General features: G+C 41.4%; 1 protein-coding gene across 7 annotated transcripts in view; it reads right to left on the bottom strand.

Moving 5' to 3' along the window:
- FGGY (FGGY carbohydrate kinase domain containing) overlaps positions 1-15,035 on the bottom strand; it is a 325,810-nt gene that overhangs the window by 198,183 nt on the left and 112,592 nt on the right. For all 7 annotated transcript variants that reach the window (XM_033008779.2, XM_033008783.2, XM_042807464.1 and 4 more), the window contains one exon: positions 8,974-9,079. The gene's annotated coding sequence lies outside the window, so the exon portion shown is untranslated. The remainder of the gene's footprint in view (positions 1-8,973; positions 9,080-15,035) is intronic.

Genomic DNA, 15,035 nt, shown 5'->3' with positions numbered 1-15,035 from the left:
ATTATTACTTTATTACATATTCAATTCTTGGCATATGAGACTTAAAAGACTTGTCAAGCTAGGGCCTCACATAGCTGTGCCAGGAGGCAAGAAAGGTAGTTTGGGGAGACGAAAATATTTGCTTCGCTGACCTCTGTGTTTGGCTTCTAACTAGGTTTGACTTGTATTCATGGCTGTGCATGTACTCTCAGGGAACACACATAATGCAGGCCAATTGTATGAGATTGGTGTACAAAGAGAAGCCCTACTTAGGCTCTGACATTTAGCAAGCCAAGAGGTTTGAAAATGGAGCCAAGTCAATTGCCTGGCTTGGCTGTATGAACCAAAACACAAGCCTCGCCACTGGAATTGATTATATGCACATGAAAAGAAAATACATAAAATGATACATAAGGTTCTTGTAACCTCCAAGAGCTGATGCCAGAATATGCTCATTGGCTTGGTCCTTCCCTGGCTCAATACCACAACTGAGCACAGAGCTCAGCCGAGGCCGTGCTCAAGTTTTCATCAGATTAACTCTTCAGCTCAGGTCAAAGCACCCCTCTTCGCGTGCTCGGAGATCTAAGTTTTCCCTCAAGCCCCCAGGGAAAATAGTAGCTGACTATATGAATGCAGGATTTATAGCTCTTAAATCTGGTGCAAAAGGTGCTATAGCTGCCCACAAGAGGAAAGTAAATTGAATTAAATGAGATTAGGAATCTACACAACAGAGTAGCTAGGAGGCTGTTTATGTTAAATGCAAAATGCTTCATGAGCCAGGCTCGCATAAAGTGTATTTTTCCCTCTGCTACAGATCCCATTTATCTCTCCACACAAAGTGAGGTCTTTGGCTATGCATTTCTTAGTTTAATTACACATAATAATTTCATTAGGAAGCTTAACCCATACAGACTACTACATTGATTTAAACAACAAAAACCAGCAGGCACTGAAATGTTACATTTCTTGGAAGAATATGAGTTATTAATAATATTCTTTCCAATGCAAATATTTGTGCCTTTCTGTAGTGTCTCACTGTTCTCCAGAAAGATACTTTTTTCTCAGTTTGAAGTATTTGATATGATTATTTGACATGATTAACTACTGAAGCAACACATAACACTTCCAGGAAGGGCTCGAAAGCAGGCATTATTATTATTTACCAAATTTTGCTACAATAACAGGGAGAGTCAACATTTCCCTGGAAACGAGCAGAACTAACAAGACGTTAAGCGTTTTCCAGTAACCCTTGTGCCAGGTGCTATTGGAAGCGTTCTGAAATGATCACTAAAGAGGTCCTCTGAAAAACGAATTAAGCCTTTAGCCAAAGCCCTCAAAAACTGAGTTACCTCAACTTGGTTCGCTTGTGGATAAGCACCTTGCTTTCCTGAAACACCAAACTCAAGGGCTTGAAACAAAGAAAATTTTCCTGGGGACAGAAGGGAGAAAAGGGTAACATTCATTGGAGGAGCCAGTAATTAGTATGCGAACTGTTGGATAAGTTTCTAACCCCCCGAGTTTCCCGGCAGTAGTCTTAGCCTTAGTGTCTCTCTAGCAAGAGGGATAATACACGGTCATACTGGCGATGAAGAGCATGCAAAACTCAACTCACAGTTTGCTTTCCACAATAGTGGAGTCCAATGTTCAGGTATACTGTATCTTCTCTTAAGAGCCATGCTGCTCTTGTGCCAGCTAATACAGGTTAAATGGTCTCATCTTTAGGATTAGACAAAGACTCTCATTACAGTGTCGAGGCTGGTACTCTGTGTGCCTTCAGCCCAAGCTTGCTGCCTTTCCTGGGATGTGTCTGCTGGCCACATCGCTCCTCAGCCATGAGTCAGCCACACAGCAACCTGCCATGCCCCCACGGAGCGCTCTCCTGCTCTCCCAACCGCTCTGACTATGGTTTTGTTGAGGTTGACTTCTCATTCCAAACCAATTACACACATCTTTATTATCTGACAAGGAAAAGTTTTAATTTGTGAATTTGTGCCCTCCAATTAAAACTTAATCTGCATTTTAACTAGAAAGCTGTGACATGTGATAGGGGAAGGTATCACGTTGGATATATCTTCTAGGCCAGTTCCATGTGGTGGAAAGCTATATAAGTTATTCTGGGAAATTTCAGATAGCTCTGGGACACTCCTCTCTGCTCACTGGGACAGTAAGCCATAAGGTTTCCATCTACCCAGGTACTTCATGGTTGATTGCTTTACGCATTTCCATTCAAGATACCTCAGTGGAATTCATGACAAAATGGACCAAAAAACTTCGATGAAATAAAGGAGAACTGTGAGAAAACCAGTCATTGCAGAGACAAGCTACATCCAACACAGCATCCAGGCTGTTTCTCTTCCTCAAACACCTGCTTACATTTCAAAAGCAAAGCCAACAGGAGAACCTCCCCTTCACAGCTGTTAAACCACACCCAGGTTGTACTCTCTGGTAGAGTAGCCATATGATGTTCTCATTCCAGCCCTTCCTCTCTCAGACTCCTCTGGACACCATTAATGAGTTACAAGAAGCTCAAATCTCTCAGCATGCTCTTCTCAGCTTACAAAGTGTGCGTGACCAGACAAAGATGCAAATGAAAGACAAAACACACCCCAGCCCACCTTAACAGCCACAAGACAGGACAAGGCACAGAAAGTGGCTTAACTGATGTCAGCCGTGGGCTAAGGAGATTTTGAGGGCCTGGGGGGTCTGCTGGTACCTCTGCACGTGCCTTATTTAAGTGCACCCATAGCCCCCATCCTGCAAACAATAAAAGACTCCGCAGCTTATAAAACTAGCTTGGAGAGGTACTTGCAGAACTGCCCCAATGCTGTGGGATGGGGTGCAGACTGGCTCCCTGCTACTCCATCCAAATCCTTTGCGCTTGCTATGGGTGTCGTTCCTCCCGTGGGTTGGATGAGCGTCTGCTTTCCCAGGGAAGTACTGACACCTGATCACCAGCTACGTGCAAACTTGTAGGCCACCACTGAAGGTACAACTGATACTGTGGTTTGCTTCCCCAGGTCCGCTCACATTGGGCAAAGAAATAAATACCTTTTAAAATGCTTAATGGATTCTGTCTTTAGATTGCAGCTTCTTCCAAAAAAGGAAACTCACTTCAGCCAGCTTCACTGGCTTCTCTAACACTCTTCGCACACACATTTATTGCTCCAAACCTAAAGTAATTTACTACCACTACAGTCACTCCTCTATCAATTTCTCTTCAGATTTCAGAAACTCCTGTGTTCTGCTAACAGAAAACAGGAGGAGTTCAATAGCATATTCAAACTCTCCCATTTAATTTGAGGTTTAGTCTTTTCCAATTCAAAGACATTTTATTTGAAAGTGTTTTTGCTTTATAATAAACAGATAATAAACAGATTCTTCGTTTCCTACAGTAAAAAGAGAAAAGACTGTAAACTTCAAACTTTTAAAAGGGCACATGGGACTATTCTTTAATTTTACTCTTTGGCTGTGGAATCTATACTCATTAAAAGTGAAAAGTTGAGATCTGATCATTATTTGTGCTTTTAAAGTTTGCATTTCTACCCCCCTAACAAAAGGCAAAAGGGGCTGATGTGCTTTCACTTTCTGTTTTTAGACCTTTTTACTTTCTGCTGCAATGTGGCACCCAAATGCAAAGTTTGGAATTCCTAGAATGCAAAGAAGCAAGCGACTAACTGCATGTATTTCCCTTCTGAAAAGTTCTTTACAACAGTGTCACCTGAAAGACAGAAAATACTTTCAATATTTTATAACTATGAATTTTGGCTAGTAAGTGATAGAGTAGTAAAATGGACCAACTCTTTCCTTGCTATGAATCATCCTGATCTGCTGATGATCCAAATATGTAATTCCTTCCCTGTTTTGCAGTATTTTTTCTGCAGAAGCATAATATGTGTTAATGTAATTGAGTTACAGATGTAAATGGAGATTGGATTCATAACAGCTAGCATGAGACAGCCAGTAATATAACCTGATGGGATGGGAGAGGGCAAGAAATAACAGAAGTTTCCGTCTCCTCATTTTACTGTTGGAAATGGAAATATGACAGAGTATTTTCAAAGATGCTAAGTTTCTGTCCATCCCCTTGCTGGACTACAGTAACAAGTATTCCGAATGTCTGAAAAAACAGGATTTTTTTTGAAGATAGGAAAGGGGTAGCAGAACCAGGATCCACATCTCGGGGATGAGCAGTTTTCTGGATCCCCCTGTAGCTGTAACCGCCTCCACGCAGCATCTCCCTGCTGCACCCCGGGCCCAGATGCAGCTGCTGGCCCTGCCCAAGCAGGGGCACACCCTTGCTCCCACCGCAGCTTGCCAAGTTTTAAATGTCGAGCTGTCTGTTCACAGCAAAGCAAAATAAAGCCTTGCAGTCCACGTGCAAATCAACAGCATATGGACGAGTTTTCTCTACATGTCCCCCATGACTTTCATTCAGTTTGACTGTGGAGTTCAGAATGTCCCGTGCTTTAAAGGGTGTTTGGGAACTCTGCTTTCTCCTACAGCTTAGAAAAAAACTTAACTTACTGTTTCATTAGAAGCTGTTATTTCAAAACTTGTTTTCATTCCTAAACAGAACCATAATGATCCAGCCCACGCTCTCAATGCAAACACTTAACACAAAATAGTTTTTAGAACAAACCATACATTTCAAGACTTCCTGGTAATATACATTACTGTTAAAGCAAATATTTTTCCATCGGTTTTGAGTTTATCAGGGTTGCAATAAATTTTGCTAGTCCTCACATAAAGACATTAAAAATAGAAAGGCATTATGTGTCAAGTGAATTATTTCCGTTGGATCAAATGAATCCCTCTCATCCTGATTTCCAACCTTAATTCTAAACATTTCTTGAAGGAACCAAAAAATATGTAAATATAAACAATCACTTGAAATAAAAATATGCAGTGTACGTTATGAAAATATTGGCATGAAATGATTGATGTTATCAAAGGATCTCTTTGCCTCAAGATATCTAAATGAAATGAAATTGTTTCTGACAAGTTCCTGAAGAAATTTTTAGTTCAAATGAAACCATGTTTTCAAAGAAAAACATTTCAGAGAAAAATCTGTGTCTCACCCATTCAGTGCAGAGTCCCTGCCTGACTCATAATAGAGGGGAGCTGTTTGCCATGCCGTAACTTTCATTCTGAATTTGCCTATTTTTAGTGCCCTGTGTCAGAACTCAGGGGCAACTTGGGGATTTTGCTTTCTTTTTTTTTTTTGTTTGTTTTGTCTCAATATGAGTCATTTGTGCTGTAGGTTGATATTACGGCTGTTTGTAAACAGTAAATTATGAGCTGTTTCTAAAAACTAGAACAGGTTTTACCAGAAGGGTGCCCAGCTACTGCCTCTCCTTTAGCTTTTCTTTCTCCTGTTCCGTGTGCATTTAGCTACACAGTAAATTCCACGTATTCTTGTAAATGTAAGAGCAGAATAAATTTAGGAACCACAGAACTTTCAGCTGCCCCACCTCATTCTCACACCAGAGGTTTCTAAACTGCTCCTTGCAGTCAGCTACTACAGATATGCATGAGCAGCAAACCACTGCTGCCTCCAAGGCATGTCTTGTCTCCACGCTTATTTGCAGCATTTCTCTTAGGACAGGTCGCATGGGGTAGAATCTGAGGCTGTAACTTATTTTTGCAACATGAGTGTACTGAAATCGGGAAAATTCAAAATCGTCTATGATCAATAGAAACAGAAATGAAAAGACAAATTCATTTCACACAGAAACTCGATAGTGTAAATACCTTTTTGGGTCAGCATGTCCAGCCTTCTCAGCCCTAGGGCCAGGGGCTAGTTTTGGCAGCCCTTGCAGGTTTGTATGGATCAAGTGACCCAGGTAGACCAAGCATCTGGCTGGTTGTAAATACTGTAGATGGATTTCAACTTATAAACTTTCTAAGCTCTTCTTTAAATACCTCCCCTTTCCTCCAAGACAAAAGATGTTTAAAAAAATATGGAAGAGGCCTTGTAATACTTCCAGTAAGACTCTAGCATCTATACTGCATCTTGAACCTCTTTCATGCTGTATCAGCATTTCTGCTTCCATGCTAAAAACTGGAAGTGAAAAGCCATCTTGTTAGAATAACCCAGAATCAAGAAGAAGTATGGAGCCAGGTTGCAAAACCAGGAAAAAAAATCAGAGGGAAGTAGGTGACCAAAAAGGAGGAAGAAGATGGTTTCTAAATAATGCTTGTATTTGCCTAACTGGGTAGCAGAGCTACCAATTAACCAATCTAATAAAAGAAAATCTGAATTTTAATCCTATTTCTTATGGCAATGCATGGAAACATCTCCTGTTCGAGTCATTTCTATTCCTCACTTTTTCTCTCCCCAAAGGTATCCATATCCACCTCATAAGAATGCTGTGAAATTCAACTGGTAAATTTTTGTCATATAAAGGAGAGAGCTGAAGAAATGCAAGATTATTTCATAACAGTTTCTCAATAGCAAAGTTTTTGATCTTCATAACATTATCCAGAAATAAGACAGATATTTCTGCTCAGCTGAACCCAGCTGGCTGTGTGGAAAACATTTCAAAATCTGCCACAAATCTTTTTTTCTTTTTCTCCTGATGTCTGTTAATTTAGTTAAAACAAATCAATTAAATGTCCTAATTACAACTGAAATATATAATTATATTGTGCACTCAGTTCAGTGCATACTAATGAAGCAATCACCACCTTCTTAGTCACTCTTGAAAACTAAACCCAAGTGGGAGCTGAAAAATGTTTTTCTGTATCTTCAAACAAGGCACTTGATCCCTTCTTCACTTGTTTCTAAACTTGAAACTTGAGCAAAACAGGCAGAAAAATATCCCGGATCATTATATATTCTTTTTTTTTTTTTTTCTTACAGTGAAAATTCAAGAGGAATTATCATCCACTAAGGTAGATCAGCTCACTTATAAATTAGAGACTATTTTTAACGTATGTTAATCTTTTGCCAAAAACTTTTATAAGCTAGCATAAATTCAGAAAGGCAGTATACAGCTCTTGAAAATGCTTCGCTATTATGTCTACCTCCAGGTAGGCTCCTAAACAGGTAGGGCTTGATTTTAAAAAACTGTAAACATAGTCTGCTGCTGTGTATTGACATCTATTGGAGGTGACAGTGCTCCAACGTCTGATCCTCATACCTGCTACCGTTTTGTAGGTAAATCTTCTCTCAGCTACATATACATAACCCACATGAATCCTACAGATCTGCCTAGCTGGAGGAAGAATAGTTCGAAACAAAATTTGAATGATTTACTAGAGAAAATAGTTGGTGAAACACTTTACCAAAGGATTCTCATCTCAATACCACTGCAGCTTTGTCTACTTCTTCTCCTGTTAACAACCAAAGCCCAGCATGCCAACACCTCCAGAAGAGCTGGGTGCTCACAGATGTGGCCTGTGGCTTCCTCCGCTCCAGCCGGGCAGGGGATGGGGACAGGGCAGGGACCCATCCACCTGCATCCTCCAGCTACAGCCCAGCTCTCCTAACACTAGCAGAGCCAGAGGTGGGGGCCCTGCACAAATCCCTTCTTGCCCTCCTCAGGCTCTTGCTGCCGTGGTTGCTGCAGCGGCTGGTGTTTCAGGCTGGACAGGCACCGATAGCAGTGAGGACACGGTGGGGAGCTGGGTGGGGAGGCAACCAGCAGCCAAGAAGAACAAAAGGAGTGGGAGGCGCCTACAGCCCGCCAAAGCTGACACGTGGCATCGTGACACAAAACACAGGCGCCTTAATTCACCACTACCTTGAACCCTATACAGCTGCGTACAGCAGCCATGCATCTTTAGGGGATCAACTGATAGGGGCAAAGATTACCTTCTGAATTTCTTGCAGCCCACTGTGCAACAGAGCCACGGCTCCTCAGCAGACCAGCAACATGCAATAGATGGATAATAATTTTGACAAGGCACCATTTACACCCACTTGCATCACAGGTGTGCAGCAGAGAAGGAGTTGCCCAGTAGGCTAAAAACCTGAGACCCCCCTCCCAAAATATATTTCTGCAAGGCTCAATATTGTTTTTCATCAGGAATGAGCAGCTCTGAACTCTTTATACCTTGGATATATATGTCTTCTCTTTCTCGATTACTCAAATACTTCATCCCAAATTTAATTTAGATGAAAAGTATTTTGGTGAGTGTGCTTTGCCTGCCTAAACAGAAATATTATAGCAGCTACTTAAATGGTAATTGATAAATGCATAAAATTACTACCATTCAAACTGCAAATCAGTTAGCAAAATTCAATGAGAGTTTAAACATTTCATTGCATTAATGATATAAATGCATAAATTTACAGAGAACAGCATCCAGGCATTTGGCAGTCTTCCACTGTATTTACTTAAAGGTGATAATGCATTTAAAAAGCACTTGAAGCAGAATATGTATTAAACGCCACTAAACTTGCATAGATTTATTAGTGCAAGCTTTTAGACTGTCTCTGCCCTGAAGCAAACTCATTTTTATTTCTGGAAATTAAAAAAAATAGAGCAATACATCATTTTAAGAAACATCAGAGAGGTCGGTATGGTAGTTATCTTAAAATACTGTATTTCTTCATGACAAGTGTAGTTCTTTAGCCTTTAGTTTGTATGTGACTGACTGATAGGACTGCTAAGAAATGTTGGTAACATCCACAGGATGTTTCATATACACATTAGTGGAAAAAATGGTAGTTTGGAAAATTCTCTAGCATCTCCAGAGACTAATGATCTGACGCTTCTAGCACCTTAAAGCACCCTGATTTTTCAGACAGTGCTGAAATCCTGTCCACCTAGAAGAAGAATCAGATGCCTTTAATGGTGCTCCTAGCCAGGCATTTCAAATTCTTTTGGGAACTTCAGCTGATGAACATTATTCATTGTCACAACAGATGCGAGCAAAGACAGCAAGAAAATATTTGGAGGTATTTAATGGTATTTGCAAAAGTGTTCTATTAGCATTTGCAGAATAAAGTGCATGCAAAAAGAAATATCTTAAATATTAAATATGTACCTCAGGATAAACCCACAGGCTGGGTACATGTCTGCATCGTTATTTTCACTGAAGAGAGATCAGTAGATCTTGAAAAGTAAGGGGCGGCAGGGCTTAGGACTTCTCTCTGAGTTGGAATAAAACAACGTGATTTAGATGGTTGGTCAAACAACTCTGTGACTTGTGTGTGTATTGTGTGTCACAGCAGATTGTGACAGACCCCCATCCCTTCATTTCAGGAACAGTATAGCAAACAGTATTTGTGGCTGAAGAATTAAATCAGAGTAAACCCACCCACCGTGAAGAGTTCACGTGCTCTGTTCCCATATATCAAGGCTCCTACATGCACGTGGACCTTAAACACAAAGGTCAGTGCTGTCACTTTTGTACAGAGGACGCGGAGGAAGGGTGGCATTTCTCATCACCCCGCAATAGCGCAAGGCACAGCATTCATGTCTGCGGGGTCCTGTGTCAGGGCTCTCTCTAAAGGCCACCATGCCTTCCTAATTAGTGTTCTTACCACTGGAAGAAACAACATAAATTAGTGAAGATTTGCCTCATGAACCTTCCCATTGAGGTCAGATGCTGGAGCTGGATGGCCTGTGTCCTGAAGCCAGCACTACTCCAGGCTCCCATGGTAAAAATCCCCACTGTCTCACGCCTCATGCAGCCAGCAACGCCGAGTGTGGGTGTAAACATGGCCCTTCTGATCTGCTGCAGATACACGTCCTGCACTTGTGCTTCTGCCTATATTTACAGGGTAGGCACCCTTCTCTCGGCTGGTACAGGTTCTGAATGGGTGAGCCGGAAGGAGTAGGTGACAGAGATCCTCTCCATTTCAATGCTTTTCTGGCCAAAATCCTTTCTAGGATTCAACCAAGATCTTTAAATACAACTGAGAGCAGAATTTGACTCAGGGAGTGTTTCCCCATTTTATTCCCTACAGCTTTTCATTACCACCTTCTAAATCTGCAACGAAATCAGGAGCTTTTTTTACGGTGTGTACGGTATTACAGCATTGCTAATAAGTAGCTCCATTAAAAATAGTAAACATAAATCATTTATAGATTTTATGCATTTCTAAGTCCACTTGAGAATATTTTTTGGCTGAGCCAAGAAATAAGTAAGGGTGTTAATTATTATCTTACTACAGCAATCAGTTAATAAGGCAGTTATGAGAGATGTTTGTTAGGAGGTTCTGGGGTGCCCGGAGGCTACTGAAGTCATTGTCTAGGGAAGAACACGACCGCCGGAGCTAGCAGGAGTCTGATGGCACCAAACCAAAGCCCTCGAGGCCTCTGTCTGCCAATTAGCTGAGAGGAGAGAGCAGACATCAGGTCTGAGCTGGGGAACTGTAAACAAGTGAGCAGGTAGGAACTGCCAGCGCAGGCTCTCGCAGAGCGGAGAGGTGGCTGGGCCCCCTTGGAGGAGGCTGGCAGGGCTCCCTGGGGGCAGGGGGGGAGTGGGAGATAGAGAGGGGAGTGGGTTCGGTTTCTCTCTGCACCCCCAAAAGCCCAGCAGACTTTTCTAGGCTCCGCTGCCTCCTCAGGCCAAGGAACAGGGTTCTGCACCTCCGCAGCTGTGGGGCTCTCATCGCTCCCCTTGCCAGCTCCCGGTCCCCTCCATGGGTGAGGAAAGGGAGTATCTTCTAAATGTGAGCACCTTGATGCAGCTCTGCTTTCCCTGCTAACCCGTTCATCTGGTGTGAGGACCCCAAACACTTTCAGTCTCCTCCAGGAGGGGAATAGCTCCTTTATTCCTGCTGCATCAGCAATGGATTGACATCCAGTCTGGTGCGGTAATGACCAAAAGCCATTGATTCTCTGACCGTGGCCAGGTGGCCTTTGCTTCCACTGTATTTTCAGAGAGGTCAATACCACAAAAACAACTCGTAACTGGCACCTTCAACCCAGAGACCAAGGACAGAATGCGTTTTAAGATTAAATGCTAAAGCTAAAGTTCAAGGAGAGCAGCACATAGGGGCATCTTGCTCGTCTTCTGCCTGATTTCTTCCCGTTCAGTGCTCAGTAACTTCTATTTTCACCACTGCAGCAGCAGGGGTGACAAGAGCTAAATACCTCCATTAGTGACTTGCAGAAGGAAGGTTAACCCAGTCTCCTGAAGCCGAAGGAAAACCACAGCAGTCTGCCCTCAACCTAGGGTGTGTCAAGGAACCTGTCCATAAGGGAAGTGTTTCTGGTTATGAATTATATACTACAAAATCCCTGTGGCCCTATTAGAGATGCACTTTGAGGTGCTCCAGGGATAGCCTGTGCTAGAAACTAAATTCTCCCTGTGGGACAGAAGAAATATTATAGTAGTTGTCGGGGAAGGGAGGGGAAGAAGCCACTTTCTGATGTACTTCAAAGCTAAATAATCTGATTCCTTCTGTCCAACATCAACAGGGGATGATCTTATGTAACTTCAAAACACTTAAACTGATTTGCAGCATAGAAATAATTTAAAAAATGCAGGCCCTTTTACTTGTCCTCCCTAGTCGACCTAGCCCTCAAAATATGACTGTATGATATCCCATTTAACTTGCACATGGGAGACCATATTTAATTGAGACGAAACAGTCCAAGAATATATCCCAGATCTACCCTACAGTTTAGGATAGTGCATGAGTAGAAGACTGTTCCTTGTCAGTGAGGGAAATACTGTCATTCCCATTCTGTAGACAGTAAACTGAGAAAGAACGGGGTTGAATACCTAAGCCAGGGACACAGGAAAATCTGTAGTCAGGCTGAAAAGGGAACTGAGATCTCCTGACTTCATCCAGTGGTATTGTTCTTGGGCAGATTATTTTTTTCTCTCGGGAGATTCTGTAAAGCTTCCAACAAATCTAACATGAATGGCCCAGAGCTGACACTGTCTCAGGGAGCTCTTCCTCCACTGGAAGAACATAGATGGAAAATAAATCTTACATACATCCAATTCATTATTTAATAATCTGTCAGGTTTTATGCTGGAACAGCTTGCTCAGAAGTACAACCAGTGTCTGTCTGAATGAGGACAGTAGGACTGGAGTCTTGGTATCTGATCTCACTGCTGGAATTTGTCTGGCAGGAAGAGCGCTCTGTCTGCTTATATTGCAATTTTTTAATAATCCTTTGATTCCTCCAACCTGTCTCTGTCTGGAGTGTTAACCTTTGGTGCTGAGGCTGTGCTCTCCTTCTTATCTTCCACACCTAACATGCTGAGACCTGATTTCAGGTGGGAGTGGCTCTAAAACCAATATAACAACAAGAATCGGACCATCAGTAAATTTCATTTGGTCCCAAAAGGAGAGCTGAAGAGCATCCCTCCATGGACATCCATTGCCCTGACAGAGCTCTAGCATCTCTCTGCTTAGAGAAACTCCTCCTTAATATAGACAGTGAGACGTTTCAGAACCATTATACAGTACAGTTCAATTGATACTTTACAAGGCGACTTCACTTTTAAAGAGATTTAGTTGATTCCTTCCCATAAATTCAGCAGCTACCCCAACTAAGCCTCATTGAGAAAACTTCATCTGACAAGAGTCATGAATTATAACCAGGATAAAATGTTTCATTAAAATACAGATAGAGGAACTTAGGAAGCATGTTTTTTTGTATGGATAAAACCAATTTTGCTTCAAAAGCAAATACTTAGCCATTTTTCAGGTCAGTAAGTTTAAGTCTGGGTGTTATAAATCTATCATCAATGTTTTCTTACAGCTATAGTAGCTGACACATCTGAATCACTGGGAGCTAAAAGCATGCCAGAAGAAATGAGAACCATCAACACACATCAGAAGGAGACGTATAGCAATTGCTTCTCTAATGTACCTGACTGCTGACAGAACAATATTAGCTTGCTTTCTCTCAGAGTGGCCGTGCGTAAAAACGAGTTCATAATGAACAAATGTCTGTCCATGAAGGAATTGATTTAAGTGTATCAATTAAAAATTAGCCCCAGTATCACTAGAGGGATAGCTTTAAGCTTAATTAATGAAAAAAGCTTAATAGCATTTTTCTTGAGGTTCAATCAAGTATCTCTGATGACGGTGCATATGCACCACTCCCCACTTCCAGGGGAGTGTAAATGACTCCTTCTTGCACTGATCCATTTAAGTAGTTGTAAAATCTTGATTATATCCTTGTCGGATGGGTTTAGTTCAGAATAGAACTGCCCAGAAAATTACTCCTCCCTCTCCCATAAAACATTACCATTGCATTAAAAAAAGATGTTGATGATTAGGCAAAGAATTGTGGATAAAATAAGTTTTTGTTTTTCTGGTGAAAAATGCATGTGAAAGAAGAGCTTCCTCCTCAAAAAGTTCAAATGTCATGTTTATGTCTAGATTCAAGTAAACTAATGTGTCAGTAACATTTTCATCGAGGGCGTTATTTGCCCTAGATGATAATACAAGTTAATTCACAACCAAAATGAGGTTACAACTTTAATCTGTGAAGAAAAAGAGTCCCAGGGATTGCTACTGTACTACCATTAAGTGTAGGACACTTCTGCCAAAATACACGCTAGGGACAAAATATTCAAATGTGTCTAGTAAGCCGAAATACCCTAAAATGGAGGTACCAAGATCTTTTGGGTTTGAAACTGCATTTGTCTCATACACCCACAGTGCTTGATATTTTTGTCCCTTTGTGCTCTGAGGCAGGAAGGTTCTTCTTACATCCTGCTGTCTGCAGTGGACACGTGTGATCTCACGACAAGGAAGGGCATGTGAGGATCTCCAGAAAGAGGAGAGCTCGGGGTCAGCTCTGGGGCATCAGAATAATTCATCATGATAACTCACTGCCCAAGTCAGAGAAGGCCCCAGGGAAAAGGATGGCACCGGGTGAGCTAGGAGAATCGCTCTGGCACGTGGTGTTTCAGATATCTCTCAATTCTGTCCCAAAGAACTCATTTTCCTCATTCTTTCCAGAATTTTGTGATACTGGAATGTAAATAATGAAGTCAGAACAAGTTGTGTCAATGACTTCTGTAAGAAGGACTAAGATTTAGTATTTCATTTCATTTTTTTCATATAATCTGGACAGAACTGTAGGAATCCTGAGGAATTTGGTGCTTCAAAATCTAAATTTTACAATATGTTTCTGGAAGCATTTATCCTACGAGAAAACATGAGAACACTCTGCCACTCTAAATGCATTCATATTTCAGGTATATGATACCACCATCTGAAGTGATTTTTTTTTTTTAAAAATAAGATATTTGTGGCTTAATGTTAAACGATGATGATGATTGAAGAAATCTGGAATGGTATTAATCATTTAAACTCCTCATTGATTTAAATACAAATGTACCGATAAATGAATATGCGTCTACTGGTCACATTAACCTGCCTTCACCAAAAAAACATATTTCATGTGATACAATGAAATGCTGCAAAAATGAGTCATTACCTTCTGAATCTAAACTAAGACCTTTAAAAAACTGAAATGATGGAAGACTTTCAAAAGCCATGTTTCCATGGTTTTGGGATACCATGCCTCCATTTTGAAGGCCTGATTTTCTTTAAGTATCTAGGAACCCCTTCCCATGGTCATCCAAAAGTGTATTGAAAAGTCAGCGTCTGATTACTCAGTTCTTCGTGATTTGGGACCTCAAAGCCCTGTGCAGCATCAGTGACTGTTACATCAGGAAATACAAGCGTGAATTCACAATGCTTTTGTTCATACACTGGAACTAAACCAGGCTTCTGTGGAAGAGGACAAGGCTTGGGGCTCAGTTCTTCACTTCTCAGTCTACAAACCTGAAACAGGAGTAGCAGAAGGGATACAGAGGCATCTGCAGGCATTCAGTATTCTCCCTGGTTGCTGCATCAGTTTAAATAGTAATTTATATCATGTTCATAGGAGGAATAGGAAGCAGTAATCTGCTTTGTAGCCACAGCTCCTATTTCATGTGTTCCACCCAATGCCATTATTTAAAGATTGGCTTGTGCAACTTCTCTATTTACTACTGGTTTGTTTTTCCTTTTGTTGCAAGAACCAAGCTGACAGCTAAACACGTGTACCTACAATATGAAATCATGCTTGACAAGAAAAAACTAATTAGGATGTTACACTCTTGGCCCATGCCCTGAACAC

Source organism: Tyto alba, unplaced genomic scaffold (genome assembly GCF_018691265.1).
Source record: "Tyto alba isolate M040663 unplaced genomic scaffold, T.alba_DEE_v4.0 Super-Scaffold_1000006, whole genome shotgun sequence".
Taxonomy (NCBI): domain Eukaryota; kingdom Metazoa; phylum Chordata; class Aves; order Strigiformes; family Tytonidae; genus Tyto; species Tyto alba.
Note: the sequence above shows the minus strand (reverse complement) of the source record. Positions and strands in the feature narration are given on the sequence as shown.